The sequence below is a fragment of the Manis pentadactyla genome, chromosome 1 (assembly GCF_030020395.1).
Source record: "Manis pentadactyla isolate mManPen7 chromosome 1, mManPen7.hap1, whole genome shotgun sequence".
Classification (NCBI taxonomy): Eukaryota; Metazoa; Chordata; class Mammalia; order Pholidota; family Manidae; genus Manis; species Manis pentadactyla.
Window position 1 is genome coordinate 205,626,879 of NC_080019.1, and position 12,429 is coordinate 205,639,307.

General features: G+C 52.2%; 1 protein-coding gene across 18 annotated transcripts in view; it reads left to right on the forward strand.

Moving 5' to 3' along the window:
• The window catches only part of ATP2B2 (ATPase plasma membrane Ca2+ transporting 2), a 353,731-nt gene that overhangs the window by 178,396 nt on the left and 162,906 nt on the right, over positions 1-12,429 (forward strand). The window contains exon 1 of one of the 18 annotated variants that reach the window (XM_036923440.2): positions 11,294-11,426. The exons of the other annotated variants lie outside the window; for them this stretch is intronic. The gene's annotated coding sequence lies outside the window, so the exon portion shown is untranslated. Of the gene's footprint in view, positions 1-11,293; positions 11,427-12,429 lie in introns of those variants that run through there. 18 annotated transcript variants of the gene reach the window in all.

Below are 12,429 nucleotides of genomic sequence, written 5' to 3' on the forward strand. Positions count from 1 at the left end.
AGGAGAGTTCTCACTTCACCAAGACAGTGAATTGAAAGCTTTGTTCTTTGTAGATTCCTTCAATAGGTAAGAGCAGACATGACCTTTGTCATTTGTTATTTTTAGCCAAGCAGGCAAGGAATGATAAAAAAAAAAAAAAAAAAGGTAAAGAAAACCTGTATGGGAGCTGACTGTAAATAACATGGCTGTGGCATTTTTTTTAACACATTTTAAAATTGTAGATCTAAACAAGCATTTCCCTTCAAAGTAGAAATGACAGCACTAGCATGACACTTTACAATCAGCAAGTCAGCTGCACAAATGCTATTGCTGGGGATCACCGCTTAATTCCCTGGGGGAGACACTTTTGTTGTCCCCATTCGGCAGGTGAGGAAATAAGGAATGAGACTGGCCAGCAAGACTGTTGGCATGGTGTCTGACCCATGGCAAGAGCCCAATATGTCTCACTGTCTTTACTGTGGAGTCTCTGAGAGATGGATGAGCTTGTCCAGTGACATCCAGGGGGAAGGGAGCAGGACTGGCTCTCTCCAGATGCAATAGCCACTGGCCACTAGCAGGCTTTCAGGGCTGGAGGAAGAGGAGGCAGATGTGGAAAGAGAGAGTGGTGAGTGCCAGGCATTATGGAACCTTCACTATGAGAGTTTGAGTGACAAGGTGGTGGCTGGGGTGCTAGAGGCTGAGAGCAGGGGGGCTGGGAAGGGTTCAACAATGTGAGAAGCAAAGGGAGAGAGAAAGATCATCAGCCAGCAGTTTTCTAGGGCATTGCCACACCAGGGCCACCTTCTCTGACAGTGAAGTCCCTTTGGGCACAGTGACCATCCTCAGCAAGCCCCATGGCAGGAGAATCAGAGAGAAGTTCCAAGAGCAGGCTCCCAGCGCAGGGAGCAGGGGGCGAGGGCAGGTGAGGCAGGGAGGAGCAGGGTGAGGGGAACCAGAGCAAAAAGAGGTCCTGAGACCAAAGGCAATGGCAGCCAAATTGAGCTCCTGCCGGGGCTCAGTCATGTGCTGGTGAATGTTTAACAACTGGCTCTCAGGGAGATGGGTGCCCTGCTGTGCAGCGGTGACCAGTTCCTGTGGTGTAAATGCTCCCACCTTGCAGATTGCAAGCTACCAACATGAGATCAATGATACACACAGTCAGCTCTCATGAGCCAGTACAAGGCAACTCCAAAATATGGGCGGGCAAGACTGCCGCCACACCAAGCCACCCAGGATAGAATATTTATGTCCTTATTGCTTCAAGGGAAGAGAGGAGGACCTTGTGGGTCATTTTTAGGTGTCCTTGTGTGTGTAACACATGACTGGCAAAGTATTTTACATGCAGTATTTCAGTTAATTCTGAGCACAATCCTTCGAGGTAGACATCATCTCTGTCTTACTGTTAAAGAAACTGAGGCTCAGAGAGGTGAAGTAACTTGCCCAAGGTCACAGAGCCAGTGAGAATTTGAACCTACACCCCTGCCGTCCATTCAGCCTCCAGCCAAGGTAGTTCTGAGCCTGAGTTGGGGCTGGGTTTTCAGGCAGGGTTAATGGGTGGGTTCCTCTGTGGGGCTGAGAGCCTGACCAACACCCAGAGGAGATGGTTCCTACGCCTTGGGGGAGATCCTGAGAGGTTTGAGACAATGCCCACATGGGGAGGACCCGGAGCAGAAGCACTACCTTCCCCTCCACCCAGGGCAGAGGCCCACTTGACCCTCTGAACCCTTCTTCCTCCTTTGCAGCTGGATACCCTCCTACAAAGCCCTGCTCCAGGAGGCAGTTCCCACACCACCAGGCTCAATTAATGCGGAAGAAATGAACCAATGACATCTTCAGATTCCATCTCATTTTGTTAGAAATCAAAGACCAGATTTCCTATAACTTAAAAGTGTTGTCACCATTGCAGAATAGAGATAAGCAAGCCAAACTTTGCTGAGCACCTACTATGTGCCACATACATACATATATGTTATTCATTCATGCCTCCCAACACTTTCTTACTTGCAGGTGTGATTATTCCCAGTTCACCAATGTAGAAAGTGAGGTTCAGGTTGGCCAGACAACTAGCTCAGGGCCACCCAATAATAAGTGACTGAGCTGTGGTTCCATCCCATATCTTTGACCCCTAAATCCCTCTTGTACTCTGCTCTAATGTGCTGGCACCCCCAGAAAGAAATAGCACCTCATATCTGAGAAACTGCTTACAGTCTGTCAAGACACTTCCATTACTTTCTGGTATTTCATTGTTGCAAACTGGCTGTGAAGTTGGCAGGGCAGGGATGCTGGAGGAGATGGGGGTGGGCTCAAGAAAGCAGGATGCCCCTCCTCCCCCACAACCCACAGCAGTTAGTCCCACCCTGCCAACTCCTGGTCCAGTGCCCATCCTACCTCCTGGGGAAGCTGTTGGCGACCTTGTAGTGAGAAAGTTAGCCCAGCCTTGACACCAGTCCCATCCACAGAGAACCTTCAGAGTGGGCCACCCATGCCACACAGTGCCCCTGTGCCGATGCCCTTTGGAGTCATATCTGGAGAAGATGAGTTCTGAGCAAGGTGGCCCCACATGGTGACAGGGGGCTTCTTATTAGGTTAAAAGGCTGCCCTGGAGCCAGCCTTGGCCTTGCCATAGTATGTTCAAGGCAGGTGGTGACCCCTGTCTGGACCTCAGGGTCCCCATCTGTGAAATGGAAGGGTAGGGCTGACAGAGGGGCACAGCAGCACCTCCCAGCCCTGATGGGCCACAGTTCCACAGGCAGTTCCCATAGGGAATTCCCTCTGGGGAGGAAGTGGGTCACCCTCACGAGGACAGGCCACCAAAGACTCTCTCAGCATCGTCCATCTCCCGAAGGCAGACAGTTCATCTGCCCACCCTCCTCCTCCAGCCCAGCTCTGGATCTACGTCCCGCTTCTGTGCTTCTCCTTTCTGCCACTGGCTGGATGCTCTGACACATCCCAAGCACTCCCCAGATCTACAGCAGGGTAGTAAAGATATCTGAATTCAGATCCCAACACTGCTCACCAGCTGGACAACCTTGGTCAAATTATGTGGCCTCTGTGCCTCCATTTCATCATGTGTAAAGTGCGGTGATGATCAAAACTACCTTAAAGGGTAGGATTTAAATGAGCTATAACATGAAAAGCTTTTAGAACAAACAGTACCTGGCATGCAGTAGTTGTTCGGTCAATGCCACCTCTCAGTACTACACTTTGTAATTTGTGTAATACCATCTTTTCTGCCCAGCAGCTCTCAAACAGGCTACCATTAGGGTCACTCTATGGCCCTAGAGGGAGCAGTGAACTGAGAGTCCTGAGACCACAGTTCTCATCTCAATCTCCCAAGATCCGGAGGTACATGCCCCTTCACCTCTCCTGACCTCAGTTTCCCCTTCTATCAGGTGGCTCCGTTTAGCACCCAGCACATCTGGGCACTCTGTAAATGTCCAGATGTTCTTATCTTCTGAGCCATGGCTCTGTGCAAACAGGACCCATTTCCTGCTTGCTCATGTGTCTGCAACTCAGAATCTGTCCTGATCTTGGTTTGTGGAATGCATGTGGTACCTGGGGAAGGTGCAATGTTATTATGGTGCCTCCAGCTAACAACGTTGTGGAATTCTATTGTGGCGCAGGCCCCTCACCAAGGGCTTCATGTTCCTTATCCTGTTTAATCCTTAAAACCCTTCTAAGGTTCCTCCTATTCCCCAGATAAGGACAGGAATCTGTAAGTAATCTAGACGACCCCCATCCACTCTCCTGCTCTTGCCCACATTCTTCCCTCTGTCTTTCAAGCCTGCTTTCAATTCCTTGAGAATTACTAAGCTCTTTCCAGCCTCAGGGCCTTTTCTACATACCATTCCCTTTGCTAGGAACACCACTCCCTCCTTTGACCTAGTGAACTCCTGCTCAGCCTTCATATCCTAGGTCAGTAATCACCCCCTTGGGGTCTGTGACTCCCCATTCCATTCCCACCAGAGACAGCCAGGTCCTGCTGCTGAAAGTGCTCATGGCCTCTGCCGTTTCATCTTGTATCCCTTTGTAACCTAACATTAGTTTGTGTATTTATTTCATTTCATATCTGTCTCTAAACCCTTTTGAGACTAGACACCTTGGGCTTTTCTAGAAAGTAGTACATGTCAGTGGATATTTGTTGAACAAATGAGTGGAAAGAGAATCAGGAAGTAGATGGTGCCATGCCTCTTTTACATATGAGGGGCCTGAGGCCAGAGTGATTGAGAGACTTGCCCAGTCACACAGCCCATCAATGTGGAGCTGGATTTGAACTAGTCAAGGAGCTCCAGCTCCCAGCACTTTGCACCCACCCCCATTCCCTTGCCATTTTGGGGGAATGAAGTAGACCTGAGCCCTTTTATGTTCCAGAGGCGGGGTGGGGATTGAGTGACACGACAAGGGCTGCAGTTCTTCTGAGAGCCCTGGCTACATGGAAAGCCTCATAAGGGATGAGCCTGCACCCCAGCAGCACCTCTGCGCCATCCAAGAAAGATCTGAGTTCTAATTCTGGCTCCAGCTGTGTACTCCTCAGCTTGTCACCACCACTCTCCAGACCTCAGTTTCCTCATCATTAAAATGGGAGTGATTTTTTCCACATAGCAGGTTAATTATATGTACATAAATATGTACATTTGCACACAGAAAAGTGCTCACAGAGACAACTAATGTGGCCCCCGTGGCCTCCACCCCATTCTGACAACTCACAGACAGCTGGCCTGGACATGTTTCATTCCCCAACCCCTTGTTGGTTACAGTCCCAGCAGTGTTTGGCCATCTGGTCAGTCCACAGGTACAACTCAGCTTACAGCATCTCAGTTGTCACCCCTCTATTCCTGTCCTCTCTTTTCCTGCTGGGTCCCCAAAGCCTCCCTGGTGGGAGAATGCCCAGAGAGATGGCAGCTGCAGGGTAGACTGTGCTAGGTTTGAATGCTCAATACTATGCGCCCCTAGGCGAGCCACTCACCCTCTCTGGACTTGTTTTTCACTTCTAAGTTAAGGACTTTCAACATTAAATTCTCCTGGGGTAGTGATGAGGAGTAAGTGGCAGCTCTGTGTTAAGTGCCTGGCATATAGTAGGGACTCAGCAAATGAGATTCCCTTCCCTCTGATGACATTCCTGGATTCATCATCCTCACTCCCTGTTTCTTTCTTCCTCCTCCTCTTTTCCCTCTAGGAAGTCAGCCTTCCAGCAGGAGTAAAAACACAGATACACATACGTAAATGTTAACTAGGGGCCCCAGCACAATTCATCATATTCAGTAAATAAATTTTTGCTGACTGAATAATCCAAAGAAATGAATTACCAATGGTGAAATACCAGGCTGTAAGTAGCTGGGAGGGAGCATTTAGGTACAGGGGCTCCTCCCTGGGTCCTCACTTCACCTTGAGTTTAGCCCTGGACTCAGGCATCCTGGTCCCAGTTGCAACATCTCTGGACAAGGGTATCTGAGTGAAGTTGGGGTTCTTCCTTTCCCTTTTGCAAGGTGGGCATGCAGAGAGAGCCCCATTCATTGACAGACTCAGAAAATAGCATTTCTTAAACCAGGACCTCCAAGTAAGTCCAAAGAATATTTCCAGAGCCACAAAGAGATGCAAATACCAATCCGAAGCCACCAGGGGAATTGCCTTTTCATTCAACAAGCCTGCACTTACCAGTTCAATTAATATTTATTGAGGTTCTGTGCCCAGTGCTGGGGATACAGCAGGCAAATGAGACCCAGTTCCTAGCCCCAGGGAGCCCCCAGCCTGATGGACAAGATAGATGAACATAAAAAGGTTAATTGCAACAAACTCTTCTTGGGGGTGGGAACTGAGGGGAAATGATAAGGAAGAAATCAGGAGGGCTTCATGGAGGAGGAGTTGCTAGAGCCTTGAAGGATGAGTAGGAGTTCTCCAGGCAGAGGAGCGGGGAGGGAAGGCATCCCTAGCAGTCTGGATGGTTCATGCATAGACATAGAGGCTTGGAAATGCAAGGGTCTGTGTAAGGAGCAGGAGAGGCTTGGTGTGGGAAAAACAGAGGATAATGAGAGGGGTCTAGAATAGTCACCTGGGACTCATGAGCCATGGTTAGGAGTTTGGGTGTTACAGGGAGTCAAAGAAAGGTTTAGAAGAATTGAAAGAGCTCTCTTAGGTGCCAGGCATGGGTCAGTGATGGGAGGATGGCAGGAGAAGAGGCAGGGAAACCAAGGTGAGGAGGCAGGACTGACAGATGGTAGTGGGCATCAAGTATGCGCGTATGCACTGACATGGTACCATTAACCCAAAGAGGTAGCATGAATGAGAACATGTTTCCCAGGCCCGGAAAAGACAGCCTACCCCAGGGAGTTCTCCCAGAACAGCTGTTGATTCCCCAGGCTCTGTGTTCTTCCAGGAGGGAAAGTGCCAGCTCCCTAATTAGCCCCTCTTCCTAGCCTCTGGCCTTGCAGAGGGGCAGCAAGGTCAACCATCACACACACCTGTGCCACCCAGTGGAAGCCTGGGGTAGGCCCACCAGGCTGAGGTTTTCTGACCTCATAATTTAGGGTCATGTGTGGCTCCCTAGACCCAGGTTCACACCCACCTCCCTTAGGGTCCCTGAACTCAGTTTCCCGCAGTCCTGGTTTTCAGTCTAAGTTCCCCTACTCATTCTATAACCTTGGGCAATATCATTTCAGCTTTTTAAAGCTCAGTTTCCTCATCTGTAAAATGGGGTTTAAAAATAGAACCTACCTTTCAGGATGCTGCAAAGTTCACACCATATGGAACACACAGTAGGATGTTGATGTGATTGGTGGCTGGAGTGAGCCAGAAGTCAGCCTGCATCATCCGTAATGAGGGAGCAAGTACTGGCAGGGTTGCTGGGAACTGGGAACCTGGATTTGAGTCTCAGCAGACTGCCCTGGATCTGTCAAGGTCCTAGCACTGCCCAGCACTGCCCAGCCCCCACAGGTGGTATCTGAGAACCATCATATGCCAGTGCAATGAGGGGCTGGAAGAGATGCACCCCCTCCACCACCAACATTTCCCAGGGACATTCTGGAGAACCTCACACCCTGAGTTTTTTCTGATAATAAATGCTACCATTATATTTTAGCTTGCAACCCTGCCAAACAGACATTATTGTCCCCATTTGCAGATGAGAAAACTCAGGGAGGTTGAGTCATTTGCTCAAGGTCCCACAAGCCAGTAAATGAAAGCAGGAATTTGAACCCAGGTCTGTCGGACCACAAAATCTTGGCCCAAAATCAGGTTGGCTGAGAGAGTTTTGAGTGGTGGTAAGAGTAGATATGGGGCCCCAAGGTGGCTGGAGGGAAGAGCTGGAACAAGCCAGGCCATGTGGTCCTACAGATATACATTTCTTTGGCCTATTAAGTTCATAGGCCTAGGAGTACCTGAGTCCAGCATCTCAAACATAGGTAACTTTAGGCAGGGACAGAGGGAAGGGTTTATGTGCAACATATCTAGGTGCAGATCTTGGTTCTGGCCCTCACTGACTGTAGCTCCTAAGCAAATCACTTGCAGTCTGCAGGCCTCAATTTTCTCTTCTATGAAATGGGAAGAAGCCCAATCTCTCCAAGGGTGTTTGTGAAGGTCAGACAAGGAAGGGACGTGAGGGGCCTTTGGAAATAGCTTCTCATCCCTTAAGGACCTAGCAGGTAGCTCTTTATGACAGCAGTTGACCCAAGAGCTGCCCCAGGACCCCTGCCCAGACATCAGAAGACTCTGAGCTGGGCAAGGCAAGGGCAGGTGTACCCTCATTCCTGCTTCCCCTCACGGCGTAAAGTGACAGAATCCATTTCTCCCAGAGAGAACACAGCTGGCCTCCAATTGCATTTGATTCTGCCTCCCTCGGACCCAACTGGACCTACGCAACTGTCTTCCTTACGCAGATTGCCTCCATCAGACTGGACCAAGCTCCCACCATCATTCCTAGGCACACTGACCCTCACCAGTCCCCCAACTCTCTGGCCCCAAACGTGTCCCCAGCTCTGGCCAGCTAAACACCATCAACCCTCCCCTCACCCCCGCCCTATTTCTCATACTTTCCTCCAACCTGACCCTCAGCCCGTGTCCACCGTAGGCAAATCATGCTGGAATAGGTAATTCTCCTGGCTAGCTTCCTGCCTCTCCCCTGTTCCCTGTGAGTGACCCTGACCTGTTGTTTCCAACCTTCCTGGAGTTGCAACACTAGTACCATTGTTTTCTGATTTCACAACACCTTTGCCTGTCCATTATCCCCTGCCCCCCAACATATCCTGGAAGGACAGGCCAGATATCCCAGCTATATCTGCTGCAGAAAGGGAAGGCACAGGGAACAGGGCAGGGAGCTAAATGTCTGTGGCCAGAGTCCATCCTCAAGGATGACCTCAGCAATCTGCTTACATCCTTTCTTGAGACCTCAGTTTGCTCAACTGTGAAATGGGAGAATTGGATGGGTGTCCTTAAAGGTTCTTCTAGTTCTGGCATTTGATGAATCAAAATCACACAGCAGCAGATGCATCCTGCATCCTTTATTATGACACCTACCACAAGCTGAGGGCTGGAAATTGGGAGCTGGAGACATAACTAATGTGGTCACAGCCCAATGAGGAGAAAAATGTCTCCTTCACAATATGATGTAGTCAAAGCTAAGCCAGAAACATGAATTAATTTTGTTGGTGGAATTGAAGGACTGTTTGAGGAAAGGGCATTTGAGCTGGACTTTGAAGGATGAATAGGAGTTTGTGGGCTTAGCATTAGTAAAACCTTTAAAACTATGCTACTCAACATTTGAGGTGCCTCAGAAGTTAGGGACTATCCCATAACTGAGGTGAGGATACAAAAGCTAAAGTATATCAGGCCTGAAATGAGAGGAAATGGAAGCTTAGTCAGGTTCCAGTTCTAGTCTTAGATTCTGGGAACCAAATCCATGAGGTCCAGGGAGTCTGGTGTCTATTGGTGAAGGCTCTGCCCACTTGATACAGGGGCCATTGAGCAGGCAGGACTTAGGGCTCCTAAGTTTGTGAGTGTTGGGGCCCCCAGCTGGCCCACAGCATGCTGACCTTCACCTGTAGGTTGCTCTGGGCTTTGAGTTCTCAGCCTTGGGTCACAGTTTTGGTTTACCCCTTCCTGGCTGAGGGAACTTGTCCTGGCCACCACACACCTCTGAACCACACATAGATTCCTCATTTACCACTTGGGTGCTCACAGCAGCCACTCCAGTAAGAGTTGTGAGGATCAAGCAATTTACTGTTTTGCACGTGGCCTTTACAAACTATCAAGTACGCTGGACACACCGAAAGGATTATTATTTTTGAAATGGTGGCTCATAGCCAGCCCCTTGTGGGCTGTTTGTTTTGTAATCAGGGAAAATGGTTTGCCCCCAGTGATGTCACAGTAATAATGGTGGGATTCCTGGCACAGACACATTTGCTCTGGCAAGACATGAGCTGCAACGGGCCCTCACCCTCTGCCCTTCTTTGCCCACCCTCACCCCAATCATCTCAGAACACTTGCATTTGGCCTTTTGTTGGGGGACAGAGGCTGCCTCTAGATCCTGGGGAGGGGGAGACTCCTGACCTGGCCCTCCTGAGGTGGGAGCTAACTTAGAAGTCTGCCTGGATGGGAGGCCAGCAGAGCCCTCACCGATCTGCACCCATCAGAAGGGGCTGATGTAGGAGCTCCCTGTCCCGGGCTGTTGGTAGGGGGCAGGAACCTCTCTGCATGGTACCCTGGGCTGCTCTGTTGGAACCCCAGCCAGGTGCATTCCGGGCCTGCTCCAGTGGAGCCAGGGCCACCCAGCACTAGCACCCTTAGCTTCTCTGCATCCCTGCCGCCCCACTCCCCCTGCCCACCGCATGTCACTCTGCCTGGCTGAGGGGCAGAATGAAACCAACCCTGGTGAGGTCAGGGGGGTGAAAAGCAAGGGCATATCAGCATTGCACTGCCAATAGGGGCCCTCCTGCTGGTGCTCCCAGCTCTCTGCCTCCTGCGGCCCCACTGCCCAGCCGGTTCTGATTTTGGTGCAGTGCAGACTTTCAGCTTAATGAGACAAATTGATATTCTGTGCCAGCCCAGGGATGGAGCAGCAGCTCGGGACACTCAGGCAGCCAGCTTGAAAGTGGGCAGAGGGTGGGGGCAGGTGAAAGAGGCAGCTGTAGTCTGGAACTGCCTCCTGGGGCAACCCCCAGCCCCGACTCTCCCATCCCCTGCAACCTCTCCCCGCCAACAGGCACCCAACACACAAGTCCTGAACATCCTTCCACCTTCGATGCCCTCCTCCCAAGCAGGGCACCCCTCTTAGAGGAGGCAGGGCAGTGAGAAAGGCTTCAGAATCCAAGTAGAAAGGGAGCTTCAGAATCCAAGAGAAGTCCCTTCACCTGCTGTGACCTCCTAACCTTGCTCCTAGGGCTGTCCTCCCACCAGTATGGATTTAAAGGGACAGCAGGCCTGCCAAAGATGAGGCAGGAATCAGGCAGCTGGCTGGGGCATTTCATTCCTGCAGACTCTTCACTGGGGGCTTTAGGGTCCTCTGGACATCATTAGTCCCCAAAACAGGCAGCCCCCAACTCATCGCAGATGTCCTAGCAGATTTTGTGGGTGCAGGAGACATATGCAGACACCCCTGCCAGTGGGCAGCGGTGAGCAAAGAAATGGCCCCTTGAGAGAGTCTTCTGCCAGCTTTGAGGTCAGGCAGGTATGGGTGCACAGGGGTGTAGTGTGGGCTGCATTGTAGTGTTTGGTTGGCAGCAGGTTTCTCACTGCAGGCTCTGCTCTGTTGGCTCTGCAACCATAGATGTGATTAGTCTGTGCTGAGTCCACTGCTCCCCCATGGGACCTTTGCTCCCCAGGTCTGGGGAGTGTCCTGACCAAAAAGAGGAGAAACCAGAGCCCCTGTCCAGCCTAATGAGTCTCCCAGAAAGTAGGGGACGACTTAGGGCCATCCTCTCTGCTATCACTCCTCCCCTCCGCCACTGGCAGGACCCCCACCCCTCCCTCCAGCTCAGCCCCAACCCTACCCACACGTTGCCCTTGACATTCCCTCCTACTTCAGGGGAGCGGGCATATTCCTGGGACTCTGCCAACTTCAGTTCCTCATGATCCCACGGGAGGAATTAAAACCGCAAACAACACCGTGGTGGTTCGGTCCAGCACCCCCGCCCCACTCTCCTCCCCCAGCCCCGCCACCAGCACAAGCCCTCCCGGCGCCCCTCCCTGTCCGCCCGCCCCCTCCCCCAGCCTCCGCCAGCGCCGCGGCAGGGGCGGCCCCTACCTCCCCCGAGATTGCATTTTGCCGGCGAGATGCTCTCCTAGAAGCCGGCGCCTCCGCCCCCCCGCCCCCCCCACCTGCTTGGGCAGGATGGTACAGTCTGCAGAGGGACCCGGGCACGCTGGCTGGGCTCAGCCGCGGCACCAGCTGCCGCACCGCGATTACGGGGCTGCCCGCCTGGAAACCGTGCCGGATTTGTGGTGATTTTCATAGCCAAGTAAGTACCGGCATCCCCCAGCATGAGAAAATAAAAAATAAAAAGCGCCCCGCTCCGCTTTCCCCTTCCTCCCTCCCCATTTTATGTTGTTTCATTTCATTTGATTTTTTTCAGTGCTGATGGTGGTGGCGGTGACAGCGTCGGGGGGGGGGGGGGAGCGGGACTTGTTTATCTGGCAGCAGCTGAGGCTGCATTGGGAGCCGCCGCTGAAGGAAACACTAGTGTGAGGGTCCCTGTATTGAGGGGAGGGCTGGGGTGCTGGGGACACGGGCAAGGGAGCCTTAGACAGGAGGATGCTCGGGGTCTCAGGTAGATTCCGGCAGCCTCTGGACAGCAAATGCCCCCAATGGATGTTATGCAAGGCCAGCCAGCTGGCAGCCTGGGGAAGGTTCTCTCCCCTCTGAGCTTCGTCCCAGGGAGGTGCCGGGGACCTGAGGGTGCTCCTTGCCTGCCATGGACAGGGACCCAGGAAAGAGACTGAGGGAAGCTCCCCCAGAGGCCCCTTTGGTGGGGTGGGGTGCTGTGTTCCAGGACCACCAGGTCAAGCCAGCTGAGGCATGTGGCTGGGACAAGTGCCCAGGTCCCCAAGAAGGCCAGGAGAGGGTTAGGATTGGGCTGGCCAGGCCATTTTGCAGCAGCAAAGCTGGGTGGTGGAGTTGGCACTTTTGGCCCGAAAGGAAGCCCACTTCCTGGGCTAGCCTCTGTGGCCTCCGCTGAGAGCTAGGCACCTGGGGCTCCTCCTTGCCCCCTGCAGGGTCAGGGTTGGGAAATCCACCAGGGGGCCTCTGCACTCCCCAAGAGTGGGTTGCTGCCTCCAACCACGCTTTCTTGCCAAGTGGCCATTCCAACACGGCTGCTCTCTGCTCACCCAGGTGATGTGGGGTGACATCTCTGTGACTGGACTGTCCCAGTCAGGCAAGGGTCCTAGGGGGTCTCGGGATCCCCTACCAGAGGCCCAGCCTGACTCGACCTTCAGAAGGGTATGTGAGCAGGCAAGCTCAGC